At 41.6% G+C, this 22,120-nt stretch overlaps 1 protein-coding gene across 2 annotated transcripts in view; it reads left to right on the forward strand.

The window, feature by feature from the left end:
- The first annotated feature begins 12,368 nt into the window (after positions 1–12,368).
- The window catches only part of CFAP126 (cilia and flagella associated protein 126), a 51,571-nt gene continuing 41,819 nt past the window's right edge, over positions 12,369–22,120 (forward strand). Inside the window, exon 1 of one of the 2 annotated variants that reach the window (XM_044944114.2) lies at positions 12,369–12,385. The gene's annotated coding sequence lies outside the window, so the exon portion shown is untranslated. The remainder of the gene's footprint in view (positions 12,386–22,120) is intronic. The other variant, XM_025287482.3, reaches the window with a different exon arrangement.

Genomic DNA, 22,120 nt, shown 5'->3' on the forward strand with positions numbered 1-22,120 from the left:
GCTGGTACTCAGGACTTTCACTGCCAGGCCTGGGTTTGTTCCCTGCTCAGCAAACGAAGCTCCTGCAGGCCGTGAGGTATGCCCCACTCCCCACAAAAGCACGAATCAGTGATTCTCAATGGGGGTGGCATTTTGGAGTGACTTGAAGGTCATCTTTAACCTTCACAGCCCTCCCTCAGGTGCTGATCAACCTAGCAGCTGGGTGTTAGACTTTGCCCTCTGTTTCTCTTGAGAACTGTGGCTGCATGGACCCCTTCTCCCTTTCTCCAAAAGTGGGAGAAGGGCCTGGTGTCTGTCTGGCTTAATAGCTAGTGCTAAGACTTGTAAAATAAAGATTTCCAGTCTCCTTATGCCAAGTGTCTGAGAGACTCCATATAGTTTCTGAAATATTGTGTTATAAGAAGAAATACATATTTTGGTCTTCATTCCAGGCTACTGGCCAAAGTGCCTAAAAACCTTTCTAATTTCCTGGGAGCATCTTTTGTTCTAATATTTGGCCTTTGACCTGGTTCCTGTCACAGAACTCCTAAATCCCTTGGAATTTCCTGGATAATAGGAGCATCTTATGTTCTGTTGAGGCAACTTTTGGTGGGCTCCTGGATAGCTTCAGGGTGGGGCCTGGTCATTAGAACTGCTACTGCTGCTGCTAAGTCACTTCAGTTGTGTCCGACTCTGTGCGACCCCATAGACGGCAGCCCACCAGGCTGCCCTGTCCCTGGGATTCTCCAGGCAAGAACACTGGAATGGGTTGCCATTTCCTTCTCCAATGCATGAAAGTGAAAAGTGAAAGTGAAGTTGCTCAGTCGTGCCTGACTCTTAGCGACCCCATGGATTGCAGCCTACCAGGCTCCTCTGTCCATGGAATTTTCCAGGCAAGAGTACTGGAGTGGGTTGCCATTGCCTTCTCCGGCCATTAGAAAGAACATTGTAATTAGAAGCCTGGACATTTCAGCCCCCTACCATTTCCCCACTGCCATCTTTTGGAGAGGATTGGAAACTGAGTTAATAATGAAGCATGCCCAGCTGTTTACAATAGCCAATACATGGAAGCAGCCTAAACCTCCATCAACAGCTGAATGAGTTTGGAAGATGTGGTATATATTCATAATGGAATACTACTCAGCCATTAAAAAGAATGAAATAATACCATTGATAGCAACACGGATGAACCTAGAGATTATCACGCTAAGTGAAGTAAGTTAGAAAGAGAAAGATAAAGACCATATGATATATCTTACCAGACTGAGCAACTAACACTTTTGGGGTGGCGCTAGTGGTAAGAACCCGCCTGCCAATGCAGGAGACTTAAGAGACGTGGAGTCGATCCCCTGGTCAGGGAGATTCCCTGGAGAAAGATATGGCAATCCACTCCAGTGTTCTTGCCTGGAGAACCACATGCACAGAGGACCCTGGCAGGCTACAGTCCAGAGGGTCACAAAGAGTTGGACGCAGCTGAAGCGACTTAGCATGCAGCACATCTTTTATATATGGAACCTAAAATAGGACACAAATGAACCTATTTATGAAACAGAAATAGACTCACAGACACAGAAAACAAACTTAATGGCTACCAGAGGAAAAGGGAATGGAGAAAGGGTAAATCAGGAGTTTGGGATTAGCAGATACAAACTACAACATATGAAATAAATAACAAGTTCCTACTGTATATCACAGGGAGCTAGTCTCAATATCCTGTAATAAATCATAATGGAAAAGAGTATGAGAAAGAATATGTACATATATAAATGTATAACTCAATTACTTTGCTGTATACCAGAAACCAATTCAACATTGTAAATCAACTATACTTTAAATCAAAAAAGTCAAGCTACAGTCAAGCTTATTAGATGAGCTTAACTAGAGAAGTTCAGAAAGCCTTTCAAGTCGGTGAACACATGGAGGGTGCTAGGAAGGTGACATACCTGGAGAGAGTGTCAAACTGCAAGCCCATTCCTGCATATCTTGCCCTATGTACTTCTTCCACCTGGCTGCTTCTGAGTTGCATCCTTTAATAATAAATCCATAATCCAGTAAGCAACCTGTTTCCCTGAATTCAGTGAGTAATTCTAGCAAGTTCTCAAACTTGAGAAAGGAGTTATGAGAACTTTTAATTTATAACTGGTTGATCAGATCCACAGGTGACAACCTGGACTTGCAATAGGTATATGAAACGGAGGATGGCAGTCTTGTGGGACTGAGCCCTTAACCTGTCTGGGGTAACCCCAGGTTGACAGTGTCAGAATTCAGTTGAATTTAGGACACCCAGCTGGTGTCAGAGAACTGGTCAGTGTTGGGGGAACAAACCACACGTCTCTGTCAGAAGTACTCAATGTATAGAAGAATAGAGTTTTGTGTGTGTTCAAATATTCTTATCCCAGCAGCTCAGAAACCATGCTTGTACACTTTAAAAATTGATGACCAACTTGCATAACATATTACTTTTCATTCTGGCCTATTTTAATGTCCCATTCTATAGACTTGTCATCCTGGATTAACTGATTATATAGTGCCAGACAAGGTATTTCATTTCAGTTAGAGTCAAGCTAAAATAATCTACAGACATATGTAGTTCCCATTTGATCCAGCCCTTTGGGTCTGTATAAGATAAGTTATGAAAACAAACAAAAAGGACAAATATTGCATTGTATTAGAATTTCAGAGAAATTAAACTATGATGAATCATTCTATTTCTGTTGCAGATGAAAGGCAAATCTTAAGTCATTCATATACATACTAAGGTTAATCAACCTTTAAAATGGCTTGAATAAAGTCTGCCTGTTAAGAAAAGTTTATAGTAGATCCTGTACCAGTATCTGATACAATTGTTTCAAACATCCCACTCTTGCAGAGAGGCTGCTACACGTTCAGAATTTCCCACCCAGTGCCTTAGAGGCTCATGGATGCACACACTGAAGATTTTGTGGCTTCCCACATGAGGAGTGAGGTGCCATGATAAGAAGTGAGGGATAATGAGAACCAACCAGGAACAGCCTAAACACGTCTGTTTACCTAATGTCTATACTCCCCCTTTATACAAATGATACTATACTATACATATTTTTTTCTATACCTGCCTTATTAATTTAAATAATCTTCTTCATTCCTTTTTGTAGCTGCATAGTATTCGACCATGTAGATGTTTATAATTTATTTCACCAATACTCTATGAATGAATATTTAGGTTATTTCCAATCTGTTATTATTACGCTACTTGAATAACCTGTACAAGTATCATTTTGAAAATGTGCAACTATATCCAGAGAATAAATTCATGGAAGAATTGCTAAGTGAAAAGAAATATGAATTTGTAATTTTTAAGGAATTTCATTTTGTTCATTTTTCCTTCTTATTGAGATTTAAGGTGCACTGAACTAATATTAAACTTACAGCTTGGTGAGTTTGTATATATTCATACACCTGTGCAATCACCACTCAAGATACAGAATATTTCCAGCATTCTAGGTGGTTCTCTGGAGAAGGCAATGGCACCCCACTCCAGTACTCTTGCCTGGAAAATCCAATGGACGGAGGAGCCTGGTAGGCTGCAGTCCATGGGGTTGCTAGGAGTCGGACACGACTGTGCGACTTCACTTTCACTTTTCACTTTCATGCATTGGAGAAGGAAATGACAACCCACTCCAGTGTTCTTGCCTGGAGAATCACAGGGACGGGTGGGCTGCCGTCTCTGGAGTCGCACAGAGTCGGACACGACTGAAGCGACTTAGCAGCAGCAGCAGCAGGTGATTCTCTCCTGCTCCTTCTCAATCTGTACTCCCCACCAGAGGGAGACACTGTTCTGATATTTATCACAGTTCTTGAAATTTCACATACATGAAAGCACAGGGTAAGTTCTCTTTTGTGTAGAGCGTCTCTCACTCACATAATGATTATTAAAAACAATTATATTGTTGAGGATATCAGTATATAGTTATTTTGTTGCTATGAGTATTACATTATATATCACATTTTTAAAATCCAGTCTCCTAATAATGTCTAGTCAAGGCTATGGTTTTTCTAGTGGTCATGTATGGATGTGAGAGCTGGACTGTGAAGAAAGCTGAGCACCAAATTATTGATGCTTTTGAAATGTGGTGTTGGAGAAGACTCTTGAGAGTCCCTTGGACTGCAAGGAGATCCAACCAGTCCATCCTAAAGGAGATCAGTCCTGGGTGTTCTTTGGAAGGACTGATGTTGAAGCTGAAACTCCAATACCCTGATGCTGGGAGGGATTGAGGGCAGGAGGAGAAGGGGACGACAGAGGATGAGATGGCTGGATGGCATCACCGACTCGATGGACATGAGTCTCAGTGAACTCCGGGAGTTGGTGATGGACAGGGAGGCCTGGCGTGCTGCGATTCATGGGGTCGCAGAGAGTTGGACACGACTGAACGACTGGACTGACTGAATAATGGATATACGGGTATTTTTCCCAGTTTTAGATGATATTGGCACACCAGTCTTTTGGTTAATGGCTGCATGGTGTATCATTTTCTGACCTTTTACTTTCAACCAATCTGTGTCTTAATACCTGAGGTGTATTTTGTGTGTTGTAAAGAGCACATAGTTGAGTCTTAGGTTTGTTTATTGATCCGGTCTGACAACTTTTGCTTTCTAACTGGGGTATACAGTCTATCTACACTTATTACGGTTACTCACACAGTTAAGTTTATCTGTTTGTTTTCTACCTGCTCCTTATGTTATTTATTTCCTTATTATTCTTTCCTCTCTTCTCTTATGTTGATTGTATGTTTTGTTATTCAATTTCATCTCCTCTATTAACTTTGTAGTTATTGTTTTTTGGGGTATTCTTTTAGTGGTTATCCTAGAGATTACAATAGGCATCCTTGGTTTCTTTTAGCTTAACTTAAATTAGTATATTTACAACTACTTTATGAACTACACAGGAATCTTAACAGTTCAATTCTACTTACCCTCCTGCATTTGTGTTATTTTTGTCATATATTTTACTTCACCATAGGTTATAACCACCACAAAACATGGTTATCACTGTCACTTAAAATAGGCAATGCTATTTCATATTTATATGCATCAGTTTGCCGGTTGTCTTTTTTTTCCTTATACATACCTTTTTCTATGTGGAGACATTTTCCTTCATCCAAAAAACTCCTCTTAGTCAGCTGGAAATGTACAGCTTTTGTTTTGCCTGAAAATGTCTTTATTTTGCTTTCATATTAAGGATGTTTTCATTGATCATATAATTCTTGGATGGTAGGTGTTTCTTCTGTTTTTCAGCATTTTAAACATGCTATGACACGTCTTCCATGGTTTCTGTTGGAAAACCAGACATCATTCATATTGACAGCTAACAACGGTGTCGGAATCATGATCTCTGAAGAAGAAGACTTAGCTTTGGGACCAAGGACCAGGCCTGATCACTCAGAGCTTTTGTGCGGCAGATGTTTTACTACAATGAAAAAGGGCAGAGAAAGCTTCTGACATGGACATCAGAAGGTACAGAGAGTACCCCCTTGCCAGTCTTATCAAGGCCTTTTATATACTTTTACCAGACCCACTCCTATAACACACATCTTAAATTAACAAGATTAGAATGAACAATAAAAAGATCTTACCAGACCGCTTCTACAATATACATCTTAATATAAAAAGATTAGTCAGAAGGTTCTTGTTAAGGAGAAATATGTCCTCCAGCAAGATACATTGTTGTTATATAATCATTCAGTTCAGTTCAGTTCAGTTGTTCAGTCGTGTCCGACTCTTTGCGACCTCATGAATCGCAGCACACCAGGCCTCCCTGTCCATCACCAACTGCCGGAGTTCACTCAGACTCACATCCATCGAGTCAGTGATGCCATCCAGTCATCTCATCCTCTGTCATCCCCTTCTCCTCTTGCCCCACGATCCCTCCCAGCATCAGAGTCTTTTCCAATGAATCAACTCTTCACTTGAGGTGGCCAAAGTACTGGAGTTTCAGCTTTAGCATCATTCCTTCCAAAGAACACCCAGGGCTGATCTCATTTAGAATGGACTGGTTGGATCTCCTTGCAGTCCAAATGACTCTCAGGAGTCTTCTCCAACACCACAGTTCAAAAGCATCAATTCTTCAGCACTCAGCTTTCTTCACAGTCCAACTCTCACATCAATACATGACCACTGGAAAAACCATAGCCTTGACTAGATGGACCTTTGTTGGCAAAGTAATGTCTCTGCTTTTTAGTATGCTATCTAGGTTGGTCATAACTTTTCTGCCTATTAGTACAGAGCTTATAAGGAATAACATACCCTTGAGCAAGATGAGTTGTTTTGTTGTGTAATCTTTAGCTCTGGGCTTAAAGGAAAAAAAGTCTTATGTGACTAAGACAAACCAATGGAAAAAAAAGAAACGCTTGTCCTTTTCTCTTTCTTGAGGGATTCAGACCCCTTATCAACCTACCTAAGAATTAACTCTCTCAATATGGTACTCTTTTAAAAGTAACATCTTTTTTTTTTCTATTTTTATGATTTTTATGTTTAACTTGTATTTTTAGTAATTGAACTTTGATTTTTCAGAAACTTAGTAATTTAAAGAAAAAAACAAGATGTGGTTTTCTTTGTATTTGTCCTGCTTGGGATTTGCAGAATTCCTTGAGTCTGGAAATAGAGTCATTCATCAGTTTTGGAAAGTTCTCAGTCACTATCTCTTCAAAATCACTTCTGTCCATTATCTTTCCTCTCTCCTACTGGAACCAAATGCAATGTTTTTGGTATAGTCTCTTTTCCCCCATGTTTTGCATATGCTGCTACTGCTGCTAAGTCGCGTCAGTCGTGTCCGACTCTTCCCAACCCCATGGACTGCAGTCCACCAGGCTCCTCCGCCCATGGGATTTTCCAGGCAAGAGCACTGGAGTGGGGTGCCATTGCCTTCTCTGTTTGCATATGTGTGTGCTTCAATTTGGATATTTCCTATTGACCTGTCTTTGAGTTCACTAATCCCATCTTCTGTTGTCCAGTTTGATGTTAAAGCCATCCAAAGAGTTCAGTTCTAGAAGTCCATTTGCATCTTTGTATGGATTCTTACATCTCTACTGAAATGCTCCATCTTTTCATCTATTTTTCATGTTTCTCTGTATTTTCTTTAAATAATAACCATAGTTATTTTGAAGTTCTTGTCTATAACTTTAAGCAACTGGCTTACCTTTGTTTCTGCTTCTACCATTTGCTTTTTCTCCTGATTAATGGTCACATTTTCCTTCTTTTCATGTCTCCTAATTTTTATTGTATGATGGACATTGAATAAAATAACTATAGAGACTGAAGTAGATGTTTCCTCCCAAAGGGTTTTTTTCCCTTTTATTTTTTTCTGTCAGGCAGAGAGGATTAGAGTTGATCACTTTAATCCAATTGTGAATTAATCTGGGTCATGGATAGGTACATGCCCTAGATCATTGAAAAAGCCAGCAAGTTCGAGAAAAACATCTATTTCTGCTTTATTGACTATGCCAAAGCCTTTGACTGTGTGGATCACAATAAACTGTGGAAAATTCTGAAAGAGATGAAATACCAGACCACCTGACCTGCCTCTTGAGAAACCTGCATGCAGGTTAGGAAGCAACAGTTAGAACTGGACATGGAACAACAGACTGGTTCCAAATAGGAAAAGGAGTACGTCAAGGCTCTATATTGTCACCCTGCTTATTTAACTTCTATGCAGAGTACATCATGAGAAACGCTGGGCTGGAAGAAGCACAAGCTGGAATCAAGATTGCCGGGAGAAATCTCAATAACCTCAGATATGCAGATGACACCACCCTTATGGCAGAAAGTGAAGAAGAACTAAAAAGCCTCTTGATGAAAGTGAAGGAGCAGAGTGAAAAAGTTGGCTTAAAGCTCAACATCCAGAAAACTAAGACCATGGCATCCGGTCCCATCACTTCATGGCAAATAGACATGGAAACAGTGTCAGACTTTATTTTTTGGGGCTCCAAAATCACTGCAGATGGTGATTGCAGCCAAGAAATTAAAAGACACTTATTCTTTGGAAGGAAAGTTATGACCAACCTAGACAGCATATTAAAAAACAGAGACATTACTTTGTCAACAAAGGTCCGTTTAGTCAAGGCTATGGTTTTTCCAGTAGTCATGTATGGATGTGAGAGTTGGGCCATAAAGAAAGCTGGGCACAGAAGAATTGATGCTTTTGAACTGTGGTGTTGGAGAAGACTCTTGAGAGTCCCTTGGACTGCAAGGAGATCCAACCAGTCCATTCTAAAAGACATCAATCCTGGGTGTTCATTGTTTTGTTTTGTTTTTTGAATTCCTCATATCATAGTTTATTTGCTGAAATTCCCAGTACAGAAATTAAGGCAAGACAATGCTACTCTTAAACTCCTGTACCATGTACCAAGTTTCCCAGAGAAATAACACTTGAGACCTCAGAGCAATACTGGCCAGGGGCTATTTTAGGTTCTTTGGTTCCCTCAAAGCAACAACATAGTTTGTTCTTAAAAAGAACTCTAGGAAGTTGCAATCTTTCAATGCAGTAGCAGTCTAATAGGAAGAGATCCTATACTGTGGCTATAGCAGCTAGGCTTTGAGAAACTAAACTGGATCATTGTACCTAAAATCCCCAGCTTGCCTGTTAGAAATTAAGCTCTAGACACACTTATGAACCATTACGTTTTCATCATTAAAAAAAAGCTTTATCATGCACCTTCACTGTTCTTCTCTTTGCTCTCAATATACATGTTTCCTTTTTGCATGTAGAAAATATTTTCAGTGGATTTTTGACTCTTCAGCAATGCAAATCTTTGCCCCCTATTCCCCTAGTTCCTTCTTGGTAAATAATGTTAATTTTCCAATAGGAGGTGGAGTACATTATCATCAAGCATCATTTATCTAGCCTCCTTACTTACGAAGAAAGTTACGGGGCCATGTTATACACCTGGAATTCCTTAAAGGTACTTGCTTTCTAGTGAAATACGTGTATTTACACATACACATTATTTTTGAAATCTGTGAAGAATTCACTGAAGCATGAAATCACCTTTTATTGAGAAGCTAAAAATGTATCAAAATGCACATAACAATGGCTAATCTAGATACTATCTCCTATCAAATGTATCATCATCCTCCAAATCTAGAGCATATGCAGGCATAAATTGTATTAATCACGGTTAAGTGTGAAACCTTGCTTCGAAACATTGCTCACTATTAATTCTCAGAAGATATATGCTAGAACCATAGGAGTAATTGATGGACAAGTGGCTGAGGAATACCAGTTAGAAAACAAAGCTTTGAGTGCTCAAAGTGCTTCTCTAGAAACTGTTGTATTCCCCATGGTATTTAGGAAGGGCACTATTAAGAATGAGTGTGAGTGATAGTTGCTCAGTCATGCCTGACTCTACAACCCCATGGACTGTAGCCTGCCAGGCTCCTCTGTTCATGGAATTCTCCAGGCAAGATTACTGGAGTGGGTTGCCATTTCCTTCTCCACTGGGTGTTCATTGGAAGGACTGATGTTGAAGCTGAAACTCCAATACTTTGGTCACCTCATGTGAAGAGTTGACTCATTGGAAAAGACCCTGATGCTGGGAAAGATTGAGGGCAGGAGGAGAAGGGGATGACAGAGGATGAGATGGCTGGATGGCATCACCGACTCAATGGACATGGGTTTGGGTGAACTCCGGGAGCTGGTGATGGACAGGGAGGCCTGGTGTGCTGTGATTCATGGGGTCGCAAAGAGTCAGACACGACTGAGCAACTGAACTGAACTGAACTGAACTGATGGATAGGTACAATTTTAGTCAGATTTAGTCCAACTCTGATATCAATGATCTCAAGAGTAAACTCTGATATATATATTTGTACTTACTGCAGGCCACTCTCTCTGGCACCCTGTCTGCCAAGCACCGAGACGTTGCAGAAGATCTCACTCTGCCTTTTCATCTCAGCACTCAGCCTCCCATGGTAACCCAGTTTTCAACAAATGTTGTGTGTGGGGAAATAGCCATTTGTTTGATGTTCCATTGAGTTTTATCTATCAACAAACCAGTATGGCCATCAAAAGTTCTGCTAGTTCTTCTTTCCTTTAGTAGGGTTCCTGTGCCTTTGTTGTTATTGTTCAGTTGCCAAGTCATGTCTGACTCTTTGCAACCCCATGGACTGCAGCACACCAGGCCTCCCTGTCCCTCACCATCTCTCAGCATTTGCCCAAGTTCATGGACAGACTGTTGCCCTTTTCTCCTTCTGACTTCAATCTTTCTCAGCATCAGGGTATTTTCCAATAAGTTGGCTCTTCACATCAGGTGGCCAAAGTATTGGAGCTTCAGCTTCAGCATCAGTCCTTCTAATGTGTATTCAGAGTTGATTTTCTTTAGGATTGATTGGTTTGATCTCCTTGCAGTCCAAGGGACTCTCAAGAGTCTTCTCCAGTACCACAGTTCAAAAGCATCAATTCTTTGGTGCTCTACCTTCTTTATGGTTCAATTCTCACATCTGTACATGACTACTGGAAAGAACATAGCTTTGACTATCTATACGGACCTTTGTTGGCAAAGTGCTGTCTTTGCTGCTTAATACTCTGCCTCAGTTCAGTTCAGTCGCTCAGTCATGTCCAACTCTTTGCGACCTGATATCTAATTCTCACCTTGGTCCCAGACTCAGAAAATTTTCAGAGGGAAGAGAACAACTAACAATCTCAGCTTACCTGAGGCTATTTCTCTATATAATTTTCGTTCATCTAGTCCTCTTTGCTTCACAGCCCTCTAATAACTTTTTAAAGTATTACATTTACAGTTTACTACATAAACTGCGGCTGCTGCTGCTAAGTCGCTTCAGTCATGTCCGACTCTGTGCGACCCCATAGACAGCAGCCCACTAGGTTCCTCTGTCCCTGGGATTCTCCAGGTAAGAATACTGGAGTGGGTTGCCATTTCCTTCTCCAGTGCATGAAAGTGAACAGTGAAAGTGAAGTTGCTCAGTTGTGCCTGACTCTTAGCAACCCCATGGACTGCAAGGCAAGAGTACTCCAGGCAAGAGTACTGGAGTGGGTTGCCATTGCCTTCTCCAACTACATAAACTACATACGGTTTACATATTATATTTATATTAAAATACTATATGTATTGGGCTTTCCAGTTGGCTGTAGTGGTAAAGAACTCACCTGCCAATGCAGGAAATGTAAGAGATGCAGGTTTGATCCCTGGGTCAGGAAAATGTCCTGGAGGAGATCATGTCAACCCACTCCAGTGTTCTTCCCTGGAGAATCCCACAGACAGAAGAGCCTGGTGGGCTGCAGTTCATTGGGTCGCACAGAGTCAGACAACACTGAAGCGGCTTAGCATGCACACACGGTATGTATTATATAGAGAGCTGCAATATATTATATCATATATAATTTTAAAGTATTCTATTTTTTCAGTTGCTGCCTATTTTTTCAGCCTGCCATTTCCTACTACAATAAACTCTGAAGCAGAGGAATTTTTTTCATTATTTAAATAAATAATATGTACACATTGCAAAGTTTGAAAGGGCAAAGAGTAAAATCTAAGTCTAAAAACCTTCTTTCAGCCATGTAGTTATCCCCAGAAGCAATAGATACTAGCATATTCTGTATCTTTTCAGATATATGTAGATATGGATGCATATATGAGATAATTCCTCTTTTGAGGGAATGTTTGTGTTTTTCCTCTGCATTAAAAAATCTAATATTTAATTTTCTTCCCTTGTGTCCAAGGATCTTTGCCAAGATATGTTAAAATAATGACAGTTGGCTTCAGTGTAATCATCCATGTTAGAATATACATCTCTGTGGTTTCATTTACTCTCCAGAATGGTAAGTGATACATTTCTGCTGTTTACAAACCGAGTCTGTGGTATTTTGTTAATAGCAGCCTGAACGGACTAAAGACAAGCAGCAAGAAGAGGTTACAGATGAAGACGGTAGATTGCATAAGCGTATCTAATTTCACTCTCTTCAACCCTCAGTAAAACAATAGTATGAGATTTTAAAAAGATACAAAACACAGAGATGGGGAGAGCAAAGGAATAGCGGATATCAGTTTATAGGAACCAGTCAACAGCAGTGCAGAGTAGCTTATCTCTATACACCATTTTCTCCAGAGTGAATAGAGAGACTCTTACAAAAGTCAGTGGGACTATCGCTTTCTTGTCAAGCTCCATGTTGCATAAGCATAAGTAAATCAAGCATAAATTAATCTATAGTGATAGACATCTGGACTGCATCCAGCTCTCACTATCACACACAGTCCTATCTTGAATATCCTGGTACAAGTTTCCTAACAGACCTACATGTTCATTTCTCTGTGGCATATAGTAGGAAGACTGCTGAGTCAGAGCACATGGTTACGTAAGGGCTTCCAGGTCGCTTCCCACTATGCTGAGCTATTTGAACTTCTACCAACAAGACGTGAGTATTCCCATTTCTCTATATTTTAGTTAAACTTACTTTCTAATGTTTCCCACTCAAAAATGTGAGGTGATATCTCAGTTTTATTTTCACTTTTCTAAGTACTAGTAAGATTCACCGTCTCTTCAAATTTTGAGCCATCTCGTTTTCTCCTTCTGTGAATTGACTAATGATATTCTTTGCACACTTTTCTTCCTATTGGGTTTCCAGTTGGCTTTCTTATTTATTTTTTTTTTGGCGGGGCGGGGGAGATTATTGTTGAGGAAGTTCCTCATATGTCAATTATATCTCCGTTTTTAAAGAAAGGTCTTTGTAAATTCTAGAATCTAAATATCAGCCCCTCGTTTGCTTTAGATGCTGCGGTACCTCGCCCCATCTGTCGCTGTTCACGCTGTCTGTGCGGTGCCGTGTCGAAGTCTTTCCTTTTCATTTGCTCACATTCATCTGTGTTTCTCTCCGTGCTTTGTGCTTTCACAATCTTATGTTTAAAAAATCCCTTCACACCCCAAGGTAGCAAAAGCACCGTTCTGCCTGTTCTCCTACTCGGCCTGTAGTTCAATCTTTCACTTTTTAATATTTACTCTATTGGAAATTTGTAATTATGTGAGTTACAATCCAAATTTCTTTTTACGGTATACAGTAAGTCACTTTACCCAAGATTATCTACTAAGCAACTCATTAATTTATGCTGCTATTTCTATCCTATACCAATGATAGAATAATACCATTTTATTACTATGGCTTTCTATTATTTTTTCATATCAAGTATAGTGAGTCTCTACTCAGTCTTTTGAGCCGTGTTAGGCATTACTGACAGTATCCTTTTTCAAAATTCCCTTAATTATCCACAGATTTATGTACTCATGTAAATTTAAAAATCAATTGTCAAGTTATAAAGCCACCCTGTTGGTATATAGATGCTGCATGGATTTTGTAGGAGGATTTGGGAAAAACTGTCATCTTTATACTATCAAATTACTTCATTTGTGACTAATGTAGATGTCTTCATTAAATAGTTCTCCTCTTGTCCTTCAGTAATTTTAAATATTTCTCCATACAAAGATGATGTGAATTTGTTCTATGGCTTGTTGTAGGTACTTTAGGCTTTTATTCTATGTCCTCTTAAGTTTCCTAGGTGATTACTGCTGATGTGGTAGATATACCGATTTTTGTGTGTTCATTTTGTAGCTAACAACCTTGTTGAATTCTCGTAGTCTAATAGTTTATTGACTCTGCTTCATTTTCTATGACTATTTTCTATTTCTATTGACTATGCTTCATTTCATTTCTAATCAAAACAACTGTGCCTCTTTGAGAAACTGTCTAGCATCAGGGTTATGAGAGTGAAATCTGGAAGCCATTAAAGTTCATTTCAAAACTCTACTTCCTCTCCAGATTGCAAATTTAATGTGTAATTTTTTTCCCGGAGACTGTGCCTCCTCTATTGAAAACTCGTTCTAGGACATCCTTTGCCTCCTCCTCACCACCACCAGCGTCCACGCCACAAAGAAGTCTCTGCCCATTGTCTCTTGCTGCCAAGTCCTTACATTACATAAGTATTAGAGTCCTGAGGAGGAGGGTGTGATGGAAGACATTAAGCAATGGGATTGCAAAGAGTCAGGGACAGAGTCAAGTTTTAAAAGGAAGTGGGGTGGGGTGGGGCAGGGGTGAGATGCGGGAGGAGTGACATGACTTTTCAGAGCCAAGAAAATTTTGTTATTCAACCCAGAAAGGGAACTTCAACTTCTTGTTGGAGGATTGCCACCACCTCTGCCCAGAAAGACGTGATTAATATGTCAGGGTTGCTGTGTACTCAGGGAAATAGCTCCCCGTAAGGAGTTGCTTTAGGGGAAAATCTGGGTGGGAAACAGTGATGAGTAGATGAAGAGTGATTCTCCTGAGCCAGATAAGGTGTGATGCGGTGAACTCCAGGCAGCTCTCCCAGAGACCCACTGGCGCTTGGGGTCAGATGTGTGAAAGGTCTGCCTCCTCGGAGGCTGACATGGGGAAAGGCACTGGCACGGTCCGGTCCTGGCAGGGGAGGAGAATCAGAGACTAGCCCACACTGACAGGGGTCTGTGGGGATACGGGGGGAGGGTCCCTGTGTTCTGGGCTGTCCAGGGTCTCATCTGACCTCACAGAGTGGGAACTACTCAGAAGAAAACGCCTTTAGAGTAGAAACTCTCCTAGCATCTGTTCCAGTTGCTAAAAGTGTATGCCATCCTTCCCCCCAGTTTTTGTTGTTTTTTTACCATCTTATCCTTTGTAAGAACATTTGAGGGTTGCCACCTCAGCATTCCCGTCTCTTTGGCATACTTCACAAAACCTTGAATTTGTCAGCCATAAAGTCTAAGTAGGATTAATCCTACCTCTAACTTCAAGAGTAGCCCTGATTGGCTCAAACTAAGAAGCACATCCCATCCTCTTTATCTATAGTACAATTACTCTTCAATAATGAGTTCTGTGAGAAATAAACACTTTTCCTGCTAGATGTGGACAAGGGAGCCTATAATCCGAGTTGCTGATGGTGGCATTTTGAGGATAGGTAAGCCAATTTATCGGAGAAGGCAATGGCACCCCACTCCAGTACTCTTGCCTGGAAAATCCCATGGACAGCAGAGCCTGGTAGGCTGCAGTCCATGGGGTCGCTGAGAGTCGGACACGACTGAGTGACTTCACTTTCACTTTTCACTTTCATGCATTGGAGAAGGAAATGGCAACCCACTCCGGTGTTCTTGCCTGGAGAATCCCAGGGACGGGGAGCCTGGTGGGCTTCCGTCTATGGGATCGTACAAAGTCAGACACAACTGAAGCGACTTAGCAGCAGCAGCAGCAGCAAGCCAATTTATGCATTTTCTATTAATTTTACTTCAGCTGATAGACTTCTGACTCTCCAATGAGAATTCAGGCCATTAGCCATTTCTGATGTCTTTTCACACTCAGCACATTCTCAGCCCACAAACATCTACTCCCCTGGTGCCCTCACATCGCGTTTCATAGCTCCTTAAACCTCCTTATCCTTTGGTTATTTATCCCATACCCACTTTCTCCTCTAGGCCCTTTTCAGATTAGAGCTTCTGGAGTAGTCAGCCAACATGGTGCCATTCTCAGTTCAGTTCAGTTCAGTTGCTCAGTCGTGTCCAACTCTTTGCGACCCCATGAATTGCAGCACACCAGGCCTCCCTGTCCATCACCAACTCCCAGAATTCACCCAAACTCATGTGCATTGAGTTGGTGATGCCATCCAACCATCTCATCCTCTGTCATCCTCTTCTCCTCCTGCCCCCAATCCCTCCCAGCATCAGAGTCTTTTCCAATGAGTCAACTCTTTGCATGAGGTGGACAAAGTATTGGAGTTTCAGCCTCAGCATCAGTCCTTCCAATGAACACCCAGGACTGATCTCCTTTAGGATGGACTGGTTGGATCTCCTTGCAGTCCAAGGGACTCTCAAGAGTCTTCTCCAACACCACAGTTCAAAAGCATCCATTCTTCAGTGCTCAGCTTTCTTCACAATCCAATTCTCACATCCATACATGACCACTGGAAAACCCATAGCCTCAACTAGACAGACCTTTGTTGGCAAAGTAATAATTCTGCTTTTTAATATGCTGTCCAGGTTGGTCACAACTTTCCTTCCAAGGAGTAAGCGTCTTTTAATTTCATGGCTGCAGTCACCATCTGCAGTGATTTTGGAGCCCCAAAAAATAAAGTCTGACACTGTTTCCACTGTTTCCCCATCTATTTCCCATGAAGTGATGGGACCAGATGCCATGATCTTCGTTTTCTGAATGTTGAGCTTTAAGCCAACTTTTTCACTCTCCTCTTTCACTTTCATCAAGAGGCTTTTTTAGTTCCTCTTCACTTTCTGCCATAAGGGTGGTGTCACCTGCATATCTTAGGTTATTGATATTTCTCCTGGCAATCTTGATTCCAGCTTGTGCTTCTTCCAGCCCAGCGTTTCTCATGATGTACTCTGCATAGAAGTTAAATAAGCAGGGTGACAATATACAGCCTTGACGTACTCCTTTTCCTATTTGGAACCAGTCTGTTGTTCCATGTCTAGTCCCCCAGAAATGTGTATCATCCAACCACAAGTAAGTCTCCTCTGCTCTTTTGGTAATATTCTCACCTTTCTCTTAACCTCCCAATGTTTTTCTCACATGGTATCCCCAAACTGTCTCTACTCCTTACCTCCTCAGATAATTCCACCCCTGACACCGTTGAGAAGATGAGGTCATTTGACCTCAGCGATCATTTTACACAAAGTATTTTGGGGTTCTACCGACAGGGAGGCCTGGCGTGCTGCAATTCATGGGGTTGCAAAGAGTCGGACACGACTGAGCGGCTGAACTGACTGACTGACTGACTGACTGACCTACCACCCACAGATGTTTCTTGAACCCCTCCAGGCATACTGTCACTGCAGGGTCTGTAGTCTTTAGGCCTCCACTCTTTCCTGCTTCCTCAGGTTATAAGGTATAGTCCTGGTAAGACTAGATACAGCCTGAGACGATCAGGCTCGTGCACTCTTTTTTGATATTAATTGACTCTTCCATCTTAAGCAAGTAAAATGTGCTTAGCTCAGTCTCTTCATCTCTACACGCTTTAAAACATCTTTAACACATCTTATCTCAGGTGGCCTCGGCCTGCAGTGGCTTGAAGCAGAGTTTCGGTTCCCAGCCAGAGACTGAAGTCAGGCCTTGTCAGTGAGAGTACTGAATCCTAGCCACTAGACCGCCAGGGACCTGTGGCCAGTGACAAGGCCCTGGCCCATCGGCTGTGTAGAAATGAATTCCCACAACAGACAGAAAGTAATGAAACAAGAGAAGTGTTTATTGGAAGGGAAACAAGTACAGTACATGTGGATAGACACATGGGTGGGCTCAGGGAGAAAGTCACACCCTTGCGGTAGTTTGAGCCAGCTTTATGGGGCATTTCTTCCAAGTTTCTACTGGCCAGTCATTTTGCTTTGCCTAGTTCTGAATCCGTATTTGGGATATGACAGGGTCCTCCCTTGTGTGCGTGCACACCCCTTGGCCAAGATGAATTCCAGTGAAGAGGCCGATGGGTGATAAGCATCACATCACTTACTCTGGAGTGGCGACCCTCCCTTTTTGACCTCCAAGGAGCCTTTCTGCACATGTATAGTTGGGGAGTTTCTCTGACTTCAAGAATAAGGAATATGTGGTCTTTTATCTCTTATCTGGGCAAGTCCCAGCTTCTCTCTCACTCCTGCTATTTTGGAGTATCTGTATACAGCAGAGAAACTGTTTAGCCTGGGACCCATCTCTCTCCTGCCTCCCTTCCTTCATATCATTGTTATGAACACTCTCTCTCATTAAATGTGAGAGAGCATGAAAGTGCTAAAAAGGGAACACTTTAGTTCTCCTTCTTCTGTGTAGGGAAAATCCCGTTTTTTCCCCACTGTATGTTTCCTTTCCTATGAGTCTCTTTTATTTCTTACACAGCATATCACTCTGGTCACCAAATGTGTGGAGATTTTTCCCTCACAGCAAGCAATTCTCTGTTTGACACTATGTAGTGTCCAAAGTGAGTTAAACTGTAGAACATCCAGCTGGTGTCACAGACTGAGAATTAGTATGGAGAAAAACCTCCACATATTTTGCGACAGGATGAAGTGTTGTGTGAGTAATAAAGGAGACTCACAGGAAAGAAAAACATAGGAAGGGAAAAACAGGTTTTTCCAAATTCTAGTTGGTGCCAGTGAAGTGGGATTTGCTAGAACCACCCTGGCTCATGGAAACATGTGGTTTGGGAAGAGAAAGGATAAGAGGGTAGTGTCTGATGAATCTTTGACCCCTGGATGGCTACCTGGTCACCCATAGTGTTAAACTTCAAGTCTCTACTAATGGAATTTAGAGACGGGAATCAATCTGACTCCTGAAGAGCTGACTCATTTAATAAGAAGGAAATGCATATAATAAAAAGCACACTAAACATATAATCTCTTGGTCATCATTATCTGTAATAGGTAAAATAAAGAAAGTGCTGGGTCAGAACTTGATGTTCATCCAACCTCAGACTTGGGTTGGTCTGAACTTCAGCCACTAACCTCAAAGCTGCCCACAGTGGGAAAAATTATGCCAGGACAACAAAGTACCTCTAAGGCCTTGGTTAGCAAGAAGGTCGTCAATGTGGGGGGAGGGGAAAACCAACAAACTACTGAAACCAGGGAGTATAGTGTGAAAGGGTCGACTCATAGCAGCATCAGCTTCCTGAAGCGCCTTTATTAAAATGGATGCTGAGAATGGCTAATTGAGGGGCTATGTCTTTCATTTCGAATGCTGCTGAGCGGAAGGGCACATTTACATTGAGACAGGACCCACAGTTCACTATTGAACAATCACAGATGGTGTTATATGACCTAGACACACATATAAGTGATATAGGATTCCTCATGCACTCTGGTACCAAAACCTATTGGTGAAGCCATGACATCTTCAGTTAGATTGCATGCTAAATTGCTTCAGTTGTGTCTGAATCTGTGGGACCCTATCTCTGTCCATGGGATTCTCCAGGCAAGAGCATTGGAATGGGTTGCCATGCCCTCCTCCAGGGGATCTTCCTGACTCAGGGATTGAACATGTGAGCACACCAGTAAGAGTATAAAAGTGGGACTGTCCAAACAAGATTCATGTAAAGCTGTGTCTCCTTTATGTGAATGTTTTCTGGAAATGGATATTATGTCTGGCTGGGGAACACTTCCCTTACCTAGTATTGAAAACTCAAAATCTGTTGATGAACTCCTAGTGGAGGCTACAGTTAGGAGTGTAAATGTTTATGGAATTACAGTACTAGTTGGCAGGAGAATTGGTATGTTTGAACAGGTTTTATGTGAAGTGGTTATGTATCTTCTACCTGATTGTATTATGGGGATGGACACTGGATCTGACTGGGGAATATTTTCCCTCTCTAATATTATAAAACAGGAACCATGTACATCCACCCTTCAAGCAACGTTAATTAGACATGCTAAGTAGAATCAATAGAATGGGAAAGACTAGAGATCTCTTCAAGAAAATTAGAGATATCAAGGGAACATTTCATGCAAAGATGGGCTCAATAAAGGACAGAAACAGTGTGGACCTAACAGAAGCAGAAGATATTAAGAAGAGGTGGCAAGAATACACAGAAGAACTATACAAAAAAGATCTTCATAACCCAGACAACCATGATCACTCACCTCGAGCCAGACACCCTGGAGTGCAAAGTCAAATGGGCCTTAGGAAGCATCACTATGAACAAAGCTAGTGGAGGGGATGGAATTCCAGTTGAGCTATTTAAAATCCTAAAAGATGATGCTTTGAAAGTGCTGTACTCAATATGCCAGCAAATTTGGAAAACTCAGCAGTGGCCACAGGACTGGAAAAGATCAGTTTTCCTTCCAATCCCAAAGAAGGGCAACACCAAAGAATGTTCAAACTACCACACAATTGCACTCATCTCACATGCTAAGTAATGCTCAAAATTCTCCAAGCAAGTCTTCAACAGTACATGAACTGAGAACTTTCAGATGTTCAAGATGGATTTAGAAAAGGCAGAAGAACCAGAAATCAAATTGCCAACATCCTTTGGGCCATAGAAAAATCAAGAGAATTCCAGAAAAAACTTCTGCTTCATTGACTATACTAAAGCCTTCGACTGTGTGGATCACAACAAACTCTGGAAAATTCTTCAAGAGATGGAAATACTAGACCACGTTACCTGCCTCCTGAGAAATCTGTATGCAGGTTAAGAAGCAACAGTTAGAACTGAACATGGAACAGCAGACTAGCTCAAAATTGGGAAAGGAGTATGTTAAGGCTATATGTTGTCACCCTGCTTATTTAACTTATATCATGCAAAATGCCGAGCTGGTGAAGCACAAGCTGGAATCAAGATTGCCAGGAAAAATATCAACAACCTCAGATATGCAGATGACACCAGCCTTATGGCAGAAAGCAAAGAAGAACTAAAGAGCCTCTTGAAGAAAATGAAAGAGGAGAGTGAAAAAGTTGGCTTAAAAGTCAACATTAAGAAAACTAAGATCATAGCATCCAGTCCCATGACTTCATGGCAAATAGATGGGAAACAATGGAAACAGTGAGAGACTATTTTCTTGGGCTCCAAAATCACTGCAGATGGTCACTGCTACCATGAAATTAAAAGACACTTTCTCCTTGGGAGAAAAGCTATGACCAACCTAGACAGCATATTAAAAGGCAGAGATTACTTTGCCAACAAAGGCCCATCTAGTCAAAGCTATGGTTTTTCCAGTAGTCATGTATGGATGTGAGAGTTGGACCATAAAGAAAGCTGAGAACTGAAGAACTGATGCTTTCAAACTGTGGTGTTGGAGAAGGCTCTTGAGAGTCCCAAACAATCAATCCTAAAGGAAATCAGTCCTGAATATTCATTGGAAGGACTGATGCTGAAGCTGAAACCCCAATACTTTGGCCACCTGATGCAAAGAACTGACTCACTGGAAAAGACCCTGATGCTGGGAGAGATTGGGGGCAGGAGGAGAAGGGGACGACAGAGGATGAGATGGCTGGATGGCATCACTGGCTCGATGGCCATGAGTTTGAACAAGCTCTGGGAGCTGGTGATGGACAGGGAAGCCTGGCATGCTGCAATCCATGGGGTCACAAAGAGTCGTTCATGACTGAGGGACTGAACGGAACTGAAATGAGTCAGAGGGTGCTTACACTCAAAATAAGAGGGACTAAAGGAGTCTCCCTGCTCAATGTATCTCTGTTTTACTGGTGGATCTGGGGGACTGGGGTGTGGAAGGATGCTAGTCATTCTTTCTTCAACACATCACCTCGACTTTTTTGTCTCCTTTACTGATGCAGTGGTCATAGGACCAGGGCTACAGCTAGAGCTGAAAATAGGCATAATCCTAACCAAAATGTACAACTGTGTTTCTGATCTTCTGATCTGATTTCTGATCGGTCATAATTACTAAGAGCCTATTGGGGCAGGATGTGGCTTCAACCCACTGACAAAATTGGGGCTAACAGTGAAGGCAGTTATATGGCTTGGTGGTTAAGATAGCCCACTAGTTCTGCACTATGTAAACTTACCTCATCTGAACAGAAGTGGACTGATGGGGAGGCACAGGCCACACTAGTACTACTGCGGGCAGTACAGACCAGCATAGTCTAATATCCCTTCCAAAGGCAAAAGAGTTTGGGTATAAACAGAGAGAAGGAGGAATAATAGCAGTTAACAGTAAAGTAATGAATAAATGAATTATGTAATAAGGAAACATTCCCATATTACATCAACACCCTGAAAGAGGCTCAGAACAAGGCATGATATTGCCTCAGCTCAATTATGTAAGGTGCCTGAAAGGGTGAAGCCATATGTTTGCTGAGAACATGCCTGCTTTTGGAACTTGAGAAGATGGAATGAAAGCCTGCAAACCTGAGTGGTCTTGCCCCGGGAGACAGTCTCATACAATATGATGATGGACAGGAATGATTTTTAATGACTACTTTGGATTCCAGTAATGTGAACTTGTACTTTTGAACTTGTGTATCATTTTGATGGAAGGGGTCAGTGGCCAGAGACCAGGGTTGGTGGGCTGTAAGAAAAGAGAAAAGAGAAAATATATATATTGGTCTCTGTCCCTGACTCCTGGCACAGAATTCCTAAAACCCTTTTAATTTCCTAAGTGATAAAAGCACTGGGAGAATCTTCTGTTCTAAGGAAATGACACTGAATGGGCT

The sequence above is a fragment of the Bubalus bubalis genome, chromosome 6 (assembly GCF_019923935.1).
Source record: "Bubalus bubalis isolate 160015118507 breed Murrah chromosome 6, NDDB_SH_1, whole genome shotgun sequence".
Classification (NCBI taxonomy): domain Eukaryota; kingdom Metazoa; phylum Chordata; class Mammalia; order Artiodactyla; family Bovidae; genus Bubalus; species Bubalus bubalis.